Genomic DNA, 15,814 nt, shown 5'->3' with positions numbered 1-15,814 from the left:
ACCAGGATGTGCAACGATCTAGCTTGGCGTATGACGTTGAAACATCTCGCTAGCTATCTTACGATCATGCAATGGCAATATGAGAGTGACGGCACAAGTCATGAGATGGAACGGTGGGAGTTGCATGGAAATATATCTCGGAATGGCTATGAAAATGCCAAAGTAGATAGGTATGGTGGCTCTTTTGAGGAAGGCATATGGTGGGTTTGTGCACCGGCGAAAATTGCGCGATACTAGAGAGGCTAGCAATCGTCGTCTTCGGTACTCAAACCATAAGTAGGGTGATCACTCATCATCTTAAGGTCTTCATCTTTCTTACTAGATGGTTCACCACTATTTTTAGGAACAAAAACAGACTTGGTGGCCTTATTGTGGGAAAAATTTGGAGTGTTCTGCACAGCGGCAAAAGCGGAACCCAAGTTGGTTATAACATCCTCTAGTTTGCCAATCCTAGCGGAATCATGACCTAGTTTTTCGTTAATTGTGGGTTCCTTCTCCTTTAAATTTTTCGAAGCAATTCCCACCTTGTGTCTGTACTGAGTGATTTTATTGTGCATCTTTTTATCCAAATTCTCAATGAGTTTGATCGTAGCAACTTTATTTTCAATGATATCTAGCCTACGCATCACATGTTCCAGAGTTAAGGTAGTTCCATTAACCATGAGTGGGGGTGAGCCTACCAAATTTATTAAAGCTCCGTAAGAATCAACGGTATGGCTACCCAAGAAATTTCCGCCTATGATGGTGTGATAGCCTGGCTTATTAGGGATGATAGACTACTCATATAAATACGGAATTCCTTCTTTTCCGGGAGCCCATTCGAACAGAACTCCCAGGTTAAGCGTGCTTAGCTTGTAGTAGTTCTAGGATGAGTGACCGACCGAGAAGTTCATCCCGGGTGCGCATGAGTGAGGACAAAGTGCGCAGAAAAGACTAGTATTGATATGTGAGGCCAGTCTAGATCCTGCCACGAGTAACGACCGTCGGCGGGTGTGTCCGGAGCATTTCAAGTTGGTATCAGAGCAGTACCGACCTAGGAGCCCCCTTGATTGGTCGAAGTTGGCCGAGTCGAGTCTAGTGAAAAACTGCTTTGAGTCTAGTTATATATCGGAGAGTAGGATTCTTTTTCTCCTCTTCTATGCTCTAGTGAGGAATCTCGACGTAAGATTTTAATTCTACTCCTCTTCTCACTCAAAAAAAATTAGGATCCCGCGGATATTCTTGGAATCTATATGATGTCGATGTGACGGATTTTTGTCTCGGTGCCTCCTCTCTGGCTTGATTTCTTCCGGGGAGTTGAGCTCCAGGGGATTCTTGAGCACATCGCTATCATTCAGATTTCTTAGTATCTCATAACGAAGAATGTTCGAAATTACTTCAATACTAGTAGTGGCGAGAGGAGTCCGGCTTCCCCAGTACTGGTGCAGAGAGTTCCGGATGTATCGCCATACTTTGTATCGTTGTGATTACGAGTGTATGAAATAGATGAGGTTCCGAGATTACGGTTATGTGTTGATGGATGTGATACACTGGACGGGTTAGTATAGGAGTTGAGTGATATATTACTCCTTGTATCCGTGGACCAGATTGCATGACCAGAAATTTCGGGAGTTCTTAGGTGGGAATTCAAGTAGTTACTTATAGGACAATCTTCCAACAAATACATGATGTTAGGTTGGGGGTCGACATCTAGTGGATTTGTTTGTTCACGGTCGACTTACAACGATTCTCGTTGTGTCTTAAAGAGTCCTTGTAGCTTGCTATGACTTGGGGACGCTTCGTATGTCGTGTGCACTTCCTTGCACAGGCTGGCTACTGTAAGGTTCGAGCCCGTGCGATCCTGTCCACGAAAATAACGGATGAAATCGTTCTCATGAATTTGTTCTGGCTTGTTTCGTAAGCTGCATCTTTTGTTTTGTTGGAATATGGTAATTCGTGTTGCTTCGGTGTCAAGTGGTGATTTCAGATCTTTTCTAAGCAGTGTTCTCATATTCATATGAGAGTGCTAATCCTTTTGCTTAATCAATTGTCTTATCAATTCTTGTCAACCGGAGTCGTCATGTTAATTATTTTTCAACCGTTGTCCTTCTCTTCAGGGAATTCAATCCTCTCAAATATTTGCATATCATTCTCTCAATTCTTACCGGAGTTTGTCTCATCTGTCCCAAGTTATCTTTGTTTTTGCCCGCCCTCCCACCCTTTCCTTCAAAGTTTCAGTCATCATCCAAGTGCCTTTATATTCAGTGATGCTTCCGCTATCTTTTCTTCCGTGTCGTATCAGGTGATTCTTTGTGAAGATTCTCAGGAGCTTCTCGTTCATCTGTTTCAATCTTGTTATCTTTTCCGGTGAATTCAATTCAGTTATCCATGTTCCTCATATCATTTTCATCCTTTAAATTCTTTCCCATGTTGGAGATTCTTATCAACCTATCTTGTTTATTTAGTTATCTCTATTCTATCCGGAGCGTTGAAGTTATCTCAGAACTTTCTTGTTTTCAATTCCTTAATTATTTCGAGGATCTCACCTCAGCTAGTTTTCATTTGTACCGGTGCAATATCTCTTATGAGCAATATTTTCAACGGTGGTTTCTTTGAGTGGGCCCATAACCTATCAGGTTCTTTCCCAGGATCTTATCTAGTTCTTGTTATCTTTTCCGGAGATCTCTTAATCTTTTTAGGTGTGACATAAGTATGGATTCCATCAGTCATGTTCATTCTCTAAGATCTATTTGACTGTATTTTCATCATTGGCTCAACCTTTCAGATTCTTATTCCGGTGTGTCTCAGTTATTCGTGGTGGTGTTCTCATTTTTTTCAACTTGGTAGACCGAAGGAGTGTTTCTCTCAAATCTTGGTTCATTCTCTTACAGATTCATCATTTCAGCTTGTGGCATCATCTTAATTGTTCCCAATCTTGAGTATTCCTTCCATATCTATTCGGTGCATTTCAATGTGGTGTTCATTTCTCGATCCTCCGAAGGCCATCATTTTAGAAGATTTCTTCGTTCTCAGCTTTCAGCTTTCAGCCTCAAATTCTTCTCAATTGTTGTTCCTTCGTTCGTCTCTCTATTATTCCGGTGCCTTGTTTAGTTTTCTATTAGGTGGATCATGATCTCTTCATTCTCATTTATCTCCATTCATTCTTGTTATATCCCCATTCAATCCAATTCTTACCGGTGTCTCCTTCAAGACTTCTTCAAGTTTGTGCTCACATATATCTCCTCAATCTTTTCTAGAAGTATAAGTGTGATGTTAAATCCGTTGCTTGTCATCAATTAAACTTGATAAAGGATAAGTATAACATGATTCTTATTCTTCTTCATAGTTAGTTGAATTCTTCTTCTGGAGTGGCTCATGATATCAATTCTTGTCTAAAGATGTTCTTCAAGATTCTTGTGGTAGTAGTTCTCATGATCTTCCTCGCTCTTTCTCGTAAGATCTAGTTTCTATTCTTTGTAACGGAGGTTTGTGATGTTGCTCTCTTCAATCTATCATCTTGTCCTATCAAGATCATGTTGGTCCCTTGTTCTATTTAGTTGTTGGTTGTGAATTTTGTCTAGTTCTTTCATCTTATCGAATTTTGTCCCCTTTTCCTTCCGAAGTGCTGCCAAAATTTTCTTTGAATTCTTTCTTGTTTCTCATATCATTCCTCATCACTTTGAAACCTTCAAGGATCGTTGGTTTCACTGGTTTGTCAAAGAAGTGACTAAGTTTTACCTTTTTCTTTTCTCATCCTCTTCCCCTTTTGATTTTTCTATCTCGGGTCGGGATCCTCTTGTAGGGTAGGAGAGTTGTGACAACCCAAAGACCGACGTTCCAGCAGATTCCCCTTCTATTTCATTTTCGTCGTGTGATTTCTTTTATTTGTCGCATCATCATCGCATCATGAGCATCATCTGCATCGCATCGGCACTCCGTTGCCGCCAGTTTTCAAAACTTGCATCCGTTGTTAGTTGCCGGTTCTCTCCGTGTTCGTCGTTGACCGTTCTGAGCCCGGCCACACACGCACGCGCCGCGGCACCGTCAAAATTCTTGTTTTTAAAAGTGTGCGTAAAACTTTCTTTGATTGAGTTGAAACTTGGCGTGCGGTCTTAATATATCATAGGTAGACCGCCTGCCAAATTTTTGTTGCAATCGGAGTCCGTCTGGTACCTGAACGATCGACCATAGCGGCACCATATTCGGTCTATCGTCGGACGTTTATCGGTGTTTTAAAATTTATTGCCGAGTGTCGTTTCCCTCTCTTCTCCGGCTAACCTACTCAACACAGCCATTTACCCGTCCCCGAGTGCGGAATTGTTCGATTCCAAGCACGCTGTTGAAACCGGGTCGAAATTCTGTTAAACCTAGCCCCCCATTGTCTATAAATAGACCCCCATGCTATTGTTTTAGACAGCCACCTCTCTCCTCCTCGTTTTCCATGCAGCCCCACCAAACCCTAGTCTGCCCTCTCTCTCTCCTCTCTCCTCCTCTCCTCCCGCGGGCCCGCGAGGCCGAGATCGGGCCCGGTCGAGCCCATCCGCAGCCGCCGCTCGCGAGCCTCTCCCTGCCCGAGGCAACAGCCCCCGTGCCCTAGCGCCCCGCCTCGCGCCGCCGTGTGATAACCCACAAGTATAGGAGATCAATTGTAGCCTTTCTCGATAAGTAAGAGTGTCGAACCCAATGAGGAGCTAAAGGTAGGACAAATATTCCCTCAAGTTCTATCGACCACCGATACAACTCTACGCACACTTTACGTTCGCTTTACCTAGAACAAGTATGAAACTAGAAGTACTTTGTAGGAGTGATAGGATAGGTTTGCAAGAAAAGAAAGAACACGTAAATAAAAACTAGGGGCTGGTTAGATAAAGAAACAATTACGTTACTTTGACGAGTGTGGAAAAGTGGTGGTAGGAGTTGCGAAATTGTCCCTAAGCAATTGACAATGTTACTAGACCGATAGCAAGTTTTATGTGGGAGAGGCCACTGCTAGCATGTCATCCCTTACTTGGAATTCTATGCACTTATGATTGGAACTATTAGCAAGCATCCGCAACTACTAACGTTCATTAAGGTAAAACCCAACCATAGCAATAAGATATATTGGTCCCCCTTCAGTCCCGTATGCATCAATTTCTATGCTAGGCTGAAGCTTCTGTCACCCTTGCCCTCCAATACATAGTCCTATAAATATACTACTAACCCTATGGTGTGATCCACGCGCGCGCTCATATGATGGGCACCAAAGGACAACAACATAACCACAAGCAAATTAAACCAATCATAGCAATTCATCAATCATCGATAGGACAACGAAAATCTACTCAGACATCATAGGATGGCAACACATCATTGGATAATAATATGAAGCATAAAGCACCATGTTCAAGTAGAGGGTACAGAGGGTTGCGAGAGAGTGGACCGCTGAATATAGATGGGGGAAGGTGATGGAGGTGTTCGTGAAGATGACGGAGGTGTTGGTGTAGATCACTGTCACATGATGATGTCCCGAGCGGCGTTCCGGCGCCGCCGGGAGATAGGGGGATAGAGCCCCCCTTCTTCTTCTTCTTCTTCCTTGACCTCCTCCTTAGATGGGAGAAGGGTTTCCCCTCTGGTCCATGGTCTCCATGGCGGCGGAGGGGCGGGATCCCCTCCGAGATTGGATCTCTCTCTATGGGTCCTTCTGTTTTTGCGCTCCCAGATTCTGGCTTTCACCGTTTCTTAAATTCCCGGAGATCCGTAACTCCAATTGGGCTGAAATTTTAACACGATCTCCTTCCGGATATTATCGTTCTTGCGGTGAAAGAAGGGACCCAACCACTTTAGGGATTGGTTACAAGCCGGCCAGACGCGGCCCCACCCCATGCCACGGCTAGGGGGCTTGTGACCCCCTTGGGCATCATTTCGCGTAGATTCTTCTTCCCAAAAATCATAAATATTCCAAAAAAATCCCCGTAGGTGTTTTATTGCGTTTGGACTTCGTTTGGTATGGATAAATCTACGAAACAAAAAAACATGCAACAAACAGGAACTGGCACTAGGCACTGGATTATTATGTTAGTCCCAAAAATAGTATAAAAAGTTGCCAAAAGTATATATGAAAGTTGTAGAATATTGGCATGAAACAATCAAAAATTATAGATACGATGGAGACGTATCAGCATCCCCAAGCTTAATTCCTGCTCGTTCTCGAGTAGGTAAATGATAAAAATATAATTTTTGATGTGGAATGCTACCTAGCATAATCTTGATCATATAATCTAATCATGGCATGATTACTAAAACACGAGTGATTCGAAGCAATAGTCTATCATTTGACATAAAGACAATAATATTTCAAGCATACTAACAAAGCAATCATGTCTTCTCAAAATATCTTGGCCAAAGAAAGTTATCCCTACAAAATCATATAGTCTCGCTATGCTCCATCTTGCCCACACAACGTATTTAAATCATGCACAACCCCGGTTTTAGCCAAGCAATTGTTTCATACTTTAGTTTTCTCAAACTTTTTCAACTTTCACGCAATGCATGAGCGTGAGCCATGGACATAGCACTATAGGTGGAATATAATATGGTGGTTGTGGAGAAGAAAAAAAGGAGGAGATAGTCTCACATCAACTAGGCGTATCAACGGGCTATGGAGATGCCCATCAATATATATCGATGTGAGTGAGTAGGGATTGCTATGCAACAGAAGCACAAGAGCTATAAGTGTATGAAAGCTCAAAAAGAAACTAGTGGGTGTGCATCCAACTTGCTTAATCACGAAGACCTAGGGAAATTTGAGGAAGCCCATCATTGGAATATACAATCCAAGTTCTATAATGAAAAATTCCCACTAGTATATGAAAGTGACAACATTAGAGACTCTCTATCATGAAGATCATGGTGCTACTTTGAAGCACAAGTGTGGTAAAGGATAGTAGCATTGTCCCTTCTCTCTTTTATCTCATTTTTACTTATTTTTTTCTCTTTTTTTGGTGGCTTCTTTGGCTTCTTTTTTTTATTTGGGCTTCATTTGCCTCTTTTATTACTTTCTCACATGGGACAATGCTCTAATAATGATGATCATCACACTTTTATTTACTTACAACTCGATATTTAGAACAAAATATGACTCTATATGAATACCTCCGGCGTTGTACCAGGATGTGCAATGATCTAGCGTAGCAATGACATCAAAAAACGGACAAGCCATGAAAACATCATGCTAGCTATCTTACGATCATGCAAAGCAATATGACAATGATGGTGCGCGTCATAATAAACGGAACAATGGAAGTTGCGTGGCAATATATCTCGGAATGGCTATGGAAATGCCATAATAGGTAGGTATGGTGGCTTTTTGAGGAAGGGTATATGGTGGGTGTAATGCACCGGCGAAAGTTGCGCGCTACTAGAGATGCTAGCAATGGAGGAAGGGTGAGAGTGCGTATAATCCGTGGACTCAACATTACTCATTAATAACTCACACACTTATTGCAAAAGTCTATTAGTTATCAAAACAAGGTACTACACGCATGCTCCTAAGGGAAGGGTTGGTAGGAGTTAACCATCGCGCGATCCCGACTTCCACACAAAGGATGACAATCAAAAAATAAATCATGCTCCGACTTCGTCACATAATGGTTCACCATACGTGCATGCTACCGGAATCACAAACCTTAACACAAGTATTTATACGAATACACAATTACTCACTAGCATGACTCCAATAGCACATCTTCATGTCGCAAAAATATTGCTAGGAATCAAACATATCATATTCAGTGATCTACAAGTTTTATGTAGGATTTTATGACTAACCACGTCAATGACCAACTCATGTTAACTCTCTGAATAGGTATAAGTGAAGCACGAGAGTTTAATTCTTTCTACAGAAGATATGCCCCTCTCTAACAAATATAAGTGAAGCAAAAGATCATTCTACAAATGGCGGTTTTCTAAGTGCAGGGAAACAGGCAATCGAAACTTCAAATGATATAAGTGAAGCACATGAAGCATTCTATAAACCCATACTCAAAAGATATAAGTGAAGTGTAAAGAGCATTCTATAAATCAACCAAGGACTATCTCATACCAGCATGGTGCATAAAATAAAAAGGAAAAATAAACACAAAAGATGCTCCAAGCATTTGCACATATCATGTGACGAATAAAAATATAGCTCCCAGTAGAATTACCGATAGATTGTAGACGAAAGAGGGGATGCCTTCGGGGGCATCCCCAAGCTTAGATGCTTGAGTCTTCCTTGAATATTACCTTGGGGTGCCTCGGGAATCCCCAAGCTCAGGCTCTTGCCTCTCCTTATTCCTTCATCCATCGTGTTCTTACCCAAAACTTGAAAACTTGAATCACACAAAACTCAACAAAACCTTCGTGAGATCCGTTAGTATAATAAAGTAGATCACCATTTTAAGTACTATTGTGAACTCATTCCAAATTCATATTAGCATTATATGTACTGTAATCCAACTTCACCATGGTTCATACCCCCCAATACTACACATAGATTCATCAAAATAAGAGAACAATCCAAGGAAAACAGAATCTGTGAAAAACAGAACAGTCTGTAGCAATCTGAACTGATACCATACTTCTGATACTCCAAAAATTCTAAAACATTATTAAAATTAGGGAAATTTTCATATCAATCAGCAGAAAAAATAATCAACTCAAAATCTCTCTATGTATAGAAATTAAAAATAATTTCGTGAGCACAAAGTTTTTGTCTTTTTCAGCATGATCAAACAACTATAACCCAAACTAATAATAAAAGCTTTACTTGGCACATTATTTTTATAATACAATGGAATTGTACAAGGGGATAATTATTTTTGCGAGAAACTTCCATGAAAATATCTACATTGTTTCCATGAGCATGAACACAAGTGTTCAAGGTCGACCCTCACTTCCGCAATGCATTACCTTTCAATCGCTTCTCTTTTTGAAAAAGTTTTATGTTCCCCTCTATATTTTTTTGTTTTTAAACTAAATAAAAGCACTCAACAAAACTAAATGACTCTCTAAAACTTCCGGGTTGTCTCCCAGGCAGCGCTTTCTTTAAAGCCATTAAGCTAGGCATAAAGTGCTCAAGTAATGGATCCACCCGGATCCCAAGGTATATCAAAGCCAATTTTAATTAACAATGATTTGTAATTTAGTAATGAACACAAGGTAACATATATCATGCAATGATGAAGTCTAACTCTCTTCCTATGCATTGGCATGTCATAAAAGAACAATGCATGCACATCAAGTAAAGGCCAATACATAGCATAAGTAGTTTCTTGCAATTTTATCGTATTGGAAACATAGAGAGGTGGAGATGTAGTTCCTCTCTCATAATAATTGCAAGTAGGAGCATCAAGCACATGCATATTATATTCATAAAAATCATCATGTGCAATAGTAGAAGGCAACCCATCTATGTAATCCCTAATAAGAGCAAACTTCTCCGATATTGTGTAGTTGGGAGAGTTCAAAAAGATAATAGGACTATCATAAGTGGGTATGATAACAACAATTTCATGTTTAACATAAGGAACTATAGCAAGTTCATCTTCATAAGCATCATTCATATTTGCATCATGGCCACAAGCATAGCAAGCATCAAGTTCATCAAAAAGGGATATTTCAAACGAATCCAAGGGATCTTAGCAATCAACATAGAATTCATCCTTCGGTAAGAACAAAGGGAAATTAAACAATGTATGAGTTGAAGACTTACTCTCATTAGAAGGTGGGCACGGGTAGCTAGTCCGCTCTTCCTCCTTGTGTTCTTCGCTCTCCTCGTCATCTTTTTCATCTAATGAGCTCACAGTTTCAGCATTTTCTTCTTCCATAGTTTCCTGCAAAATATTAGTCTCTTCTTGGGAAGCGTAGAATTTCTCCATAAAAATATGGGTATTATATTCATAAGTAGTATAACAATAACGAAGCATAACCAAATTTTCATATCGGTAAGCAGCATCATCATTATCATCACACCCTTTAAATAGAGCTTCAATTTCATAAGCACCCTTAAAAGCAACAAACTCTTCTATTTGTTCCACATCATAGTAATCATATATACCATTAGCATAAGAAGCCAAGGTTTCATTAGCATTAAATTTGCAAGAAAAGGGAAGGTGGTTAGCCTTCATCCTAGAGCAACAAGTAATATCATATCTCGAGCATAGCTCCCAAGCATACCATTTCAACAAATGAATTTGATCCCATAATAGTTTCCCTTTTTGAGTCAAGCAATAATCCCTAAAGTATTCACGTTGATCCAACGTGTATCCCATTATATAATTTAATGGGGTTTTCTCAGGATTATTAAAGAAGTGCATAATATTTTCCACATAACGAGCATCGAGGGTTTTAGGAGGTTCCCCATCTCCATGAGTAGCAAGTAAACCTAATTTTTTTTGGTATTTCGTGTTCCATATCCATAACTAAAGATAGAGAACAACTTAGGACAGCAAATAAATCTACTTAGTGATAAAGAAAACAAGCACACGCGAGAATATTCACCACACGCTATTGCTCCCCGGCAACGGCGCCAGAAAAAGGTCTTGATAGCCCACAAGTATAGGGGATCAATTGTAGCCTTTCTCGATAAGTAAGAGTGTCGAACCCAACAAGGAGCTAAAGGTAGGCGAAATATTCCCTCAAGTTCTATCGACCACCGATACAACTCTACGCACACTTTACGTTCGCTTTACCTAGAACAAGTATGAAACTAGAAGTACTTTGTAGGAGTGATAGGAAAGGTTTGCAAGAAAAGAAAGAACACGTAAATAAAAACTATGGACTGGTTAGATAAAGAAACAATTACGTTATTTTGACGAGTGTGGAAAAGTGGTGGTAGGAGTTGCGGAATTGTCCCTAAGCAATTGACTATGTTACTAGAACGATAGCACGTTTTATGTGGGAGAGGCTGCTACGGCAACAAAAGTACTTCCCTGGCTACGGCGCTAGAAATCCTTGTGCTACTTCTCAAACAACAGCGCGAGAAGTTGACACGTTGACGGAGATTGGGCTTGCGTTGGTTTTTCCCTTAAAGAGGAAAGGGTGATGCAGCACAGGAGCAGTAGGTATTTCCCTCAGTTTGAGAACCAAGGTATCGATCTAGAGGAGGGTCTCGTCAAGTCCAGAGTACCTGCGCAAACACAAACAAGCTTGCACCCAACGCTTCAAAAGGGTTGTCAATCCCTTCAAGATTGTTTGCAAAGTGAGATATGAAGGCGGAAAGTGCAACGAAGTAAAAAGTGTAAGGCTGAAAATATGGTGTGGAGTAGACCCTCGGGGCCATAGTGTTCACTAGAGGCTTCTCTCAAAATAGCAAGTATTACGATGGGTGAACAAATTATTGTCGAGCAATTGATAGAACCGCGCAAAGTCATGACGATATCTAAGGCAATGATCATACATATAGGCATCACGTCCGAGACAAGTAGACCGATACTTTCTGCATCTACTACTATTACTCCACGCATCGACCGCTATCCAGCATGCATCTAGTGTATTGAGTTCATGACGAACAGAGTAACGCTTTAAGCAAGATGACATGATGTAGAGGGATAATCTCAAACGAATGATGAAAACCCCATCTTTTTACCCTTGATGGAAACAACACGACGCGTGCCTCGCTACCCCTTCTGTCACTGGGTGAGGTCACCGCACGGTATGAACCCAAAACCAAGTACTTCTCCCAATGCAAGAATCATAGATCTAGTTGGCCAGACAAAACCCACAACTCGAAGAGAAAGTGCAATGAAGTAAAAGTGAAAGGCTGAAAATATGGTGTGAAGTAGACCCGGGTGCCATAGTGTTCACTAGAGGCTTCTCTCAAAACAACAAGTATTACGGTGGGTGAACAAATTAATGTCGAGCAATTGATAGAACCGCCCAAAGTCATGACGATATCTAAGGCAATGATCATACATATAGGCATCATGTCCGAGAAAAGTAGACTGATACTTTCTGCATCTACTACTATTACTCCACACGTCGACCGCTATCCAGCATGCATCTAGTGTATTGAGTTCATGACGAACAGAGTGAGATTTGGAGTATTTTGCCCAACGGCAAAAGCCGAACCCAAGTTGGTTATGACATCTTCTAGTTTGCCAATTCTAGAGGAATCATTAACTATAGGTTCCTTCCCCCTTAAATTTTTCAAAACCATTCCCACTTTGGATCCGTACTGAGTAATTTGATTGTGGATCTTTCTAACCAAATCCTCAATCAGTTCAATTGTGGCAATTTTATTTTCAATGGCGTCAAGCCTTTGCATCACGTGTTCCAAGGTCAAGGTAGTTCCATTAACCATGAGCGGGGGTGAGCCTACAGAATTCATGATAGCTCCATAGGATTCAACAGTATGGCTCCCCAAAAAATTCCCGCCTACGATGGTATCAAGGATATACCTATTCCAAGGAGAGATTCCAACATAAAAACTGCAAAGAAAAATGGTAGTGGAATGCTTACGAGTAGATCTACTTTGAGCATTGCAAATCCTGTACCAAGCGTCCTTTAAATTTTCTTCCTCATTCTGCTTGAAATTGACAACTTCATTCTCAGGGGTATCGTTTGGAGTGGTGGGTCTAGCCATTGATGAACTATCCCACACACAAACGAGTAAGCGAGAGAAACAGGCGGAAACAGAAGGCAAAAGACAAAAGAAAACGGCAAAGGAGAAAGGCAAATGAAAATGACAAATGTGAAGTGGGGGAGAGGAAAACGAGAGGCAACTGGCAAAAAAGGTAAATGCAAGAGATGAGTTTGTGACACTTACTTGGAGAGATCTTGACTTGATCTCTCCTCCCCGGCAATGGCGCCAGAAATCCTTCTGCTACGGCTACAAAAGACCTTCCCTGACAACGGCGCGAGGAATCCTTCTGCTGCTAGCTACGCCTATAGGGATTTCTGCATCTACTACTATTACTCCACACGTCGACTACTATGCAGCATGCATCTAGTGTATTGAGTTCATAAGAACAGAGTAATGCCTTAAGAAAGATGACATGATGTAGATGGACAATATCAAATCTATGATGAAAGCCCATCTTGTTACCCTTGATGGCAACAACACGATGCGTGCCTTGCTGCCCCTTCTGTCACTGGGAAAGGCCACCGCACGGTATGAACCCAAAACCAAGCACTTCTCCCATTGCAAGAATCATAGATCTAGTTAGCCAAACAACACCTAAGACTCGGAGAGACTTACAAGTATATGAAATCATGCATATAAGAAATCAGCAAAGACTGAAATATAATTCATAGATAATCTGATCACAAATCCACAATTCATCGGATCTCGACAAACACACCGCCAAAGATGATTACATTGGATAGATCTCCATGAATCTCCGGAGAACTATGTATTGAAGATCCAAGAGAGAGAATAAGCCATCTAGCTACTAACTACAGACCCGTAGGTCTGAAGTAGACTACTCACGAGTCAATGGAGGGGCGATGATGTTGATGTAGAAACCCTCCAACTCCAAAGTCCCCTCCGGCAGGGCACCGGGAAGGGTCTCCAGATGAGATCTCGCGGAATCGGAAGCTTGCGGCGGCAGAAAAGTGGTTTCGTGGACGCCCTGATTTTTTCTGGGATTTTAGGGAATTTATAGGCCAAAGAGCTAGGGCAGGGGAGCGCCAGGGAGGCCCCAAGCCTGGTTGCCGCGGGCCCCCCTGGCCGCGGCAACAGGGCTTGTGGGCTCCCTATGGGCCCCCTGGCTTGGCCCTCAAGTCCCCCGATCTTCTTCTGTTCTGGAAAAGTTTATTTCGGGGATTTTATTCCGTTTGGACTTCGTTCCAAAATCAGATCTGAAAAGAGTCAAAAACACAGAAAAAACAGGAACTGGCACTTGGCACTGAATTAATAAGTTAGTCCCAAAAAATATATAAAAGGTATATAAAACGTCCAAAGTTGACAAGATAATAGCATGAAACCATAAAAAATTATAGATACGTTTGAGACGTATCATCAAGCATCCCCAAGCTTAACTCCTGCTCGTCCTCGAGTAGGGAAGTGATAAAGAATGAAATTTTGATGTGGAATGCGACCTAGCATAGTTGTCCTTTGCAACTTCTTTCATGTGGCATGAATGTTCAGATCCGTAAGATTCAAAACAATAGTTTTCTATTGACATGAAAACAGTAATACTTCAAGCAAACTAGCAACGTAATCATGAACTTTCAAAATAACAAGGCCAAAGAAAGTTATCCCTACAAAATCATATAGTCTGGCTATGCTCCATCATCCTCACACAACTAATGTAAATCATGCACAACCCCGGAATTGGCCAAGTAATTGTTTTCGCACTCTTACTTTCTCAAACTTTTTATAACTATCACGCAATACATGAGCGCGAGCCATGGATATAGCACTATAGGTGGGATAGAGTGTGGTGGTGGTTGTGAGACAAAAAAAATGAGGAGATGATCACATTGACTCGGCGTATCAATAGGCTATGGAGATGCCCATTAATAGATATGAATGTGAATGAGTAGGGATTGCCATACAAGAGATGCACTAGAGCTATAAGTATAAGAAAGCTCAAAAGGAAAACTAGTGGGTGTGCATCCAACTTCCTTGCTCACGAAGACCTACGGCAATTTTGAGGAAGCCCATCATTGGAATATACAAGCCAAGTTATATAGTGAAGATTCCCGCTAGCATATGGTAGTGACAAAGCAAGAAGATCTCAATCATGAAGAACATGGTGCTATCATGAAGCACAAGTGTGGAAAAAGATAGTAGCATTGTCCCTTCTCTCTTTTTCTCTCTCTTTTTTATTTGGGCTCTTAGGCCTCTCTTTTTTTTTCTTTTCTTTTCTCTCCCTCTTTTTTTTGGGCTCTTTGGCCTCTTTTTTTTATTTCCTCACATGGGACAATGCTCTAATAATGATGATCATCATACTTTTATTTACTCATAGCTCAAAGATCACAATGATGATGACTCCATAGGAAATGCCTCCGGCAGTGTACCGGGATGTGCAATGATCTAGCATTGCGTATGACGTTGAAAACATCTCGCTAGCTATCTTACAATCGTGCAATGGCAATATGAGAGTGACGGCGCAAGTCATGAGACGGAACGGTGGGAGTTGCATGGCAATATATCTCGGAATGGCTATGAAAATGCCATAGTAGGTAGATATGATGGCTGTTTTGAGGAAGGAATTTGGTGGCTTTGTGCACCGGCGAGAATTGCGCGGCACTAGAGAGGCTAGCAATGGTAGAAGGTGAAAGTCCGTATAATCCATGGACTTAACATTAGTCATAAAGAACTCACATACTTGTTGAGAAAGTTTTTATTAGTAATCAAAACAAAGTGCTAAACGCATACTTCGAGGGGAAGGGTTGGTAGGTGTAAACCATCGCGCGATCCCGACCTCAACACAAAGGATGACAATCAATAGATCAATTATGCTCCGACTTCATAACATAGCGGTTCACCATACGTGCATGCTACGGGAATCACTAACTTCAACACAAGTATTTCTAGATTCACAACACCCTACTAACATAACTCTCAATATTACCGAATCCATGTCTCAAAACTAATTGGGAGGAATCGAAACTTCTCTTTCTACTCAATGCACATGAAGATGGAGGTTTTTGCATCCTCTTTGGGTACCTAGCACATGGGACTATTTTCATAGCATAAGCCAACTACCAAATCACGCACTGCCGTGCTCTAAAGATATAAGTGAAGCACATGAGCAAAAGTATCTAGCTCAAATGATATAAGTGAAGCACATGAGCAAAAGTATCTAGCTCAAAAGATATAAGTGAAGCACTATGAGCATTCTAGCGAAATCACGATCAGTGCATG

This window comes from Hordeum vulgare, chromosome 4H (assembly GCF_904849725.1).
Source record: "Hordeum vulgare subsp. vulgare chromosome 4H, MorexV3_pseudomolecules_assembly, whole genome shotgun sequence".
In the NCBI taxonomy this organism is placed as follows: domain Eukaryota; kingdom Viridiplantae; phylum Streptophyta; class Magnoliopsida; order Poales; family Poaceae; genus Hordeum; species Hordeum vulgare.
Note: the sequence above shows the minus strand (reverse complement) of the source record.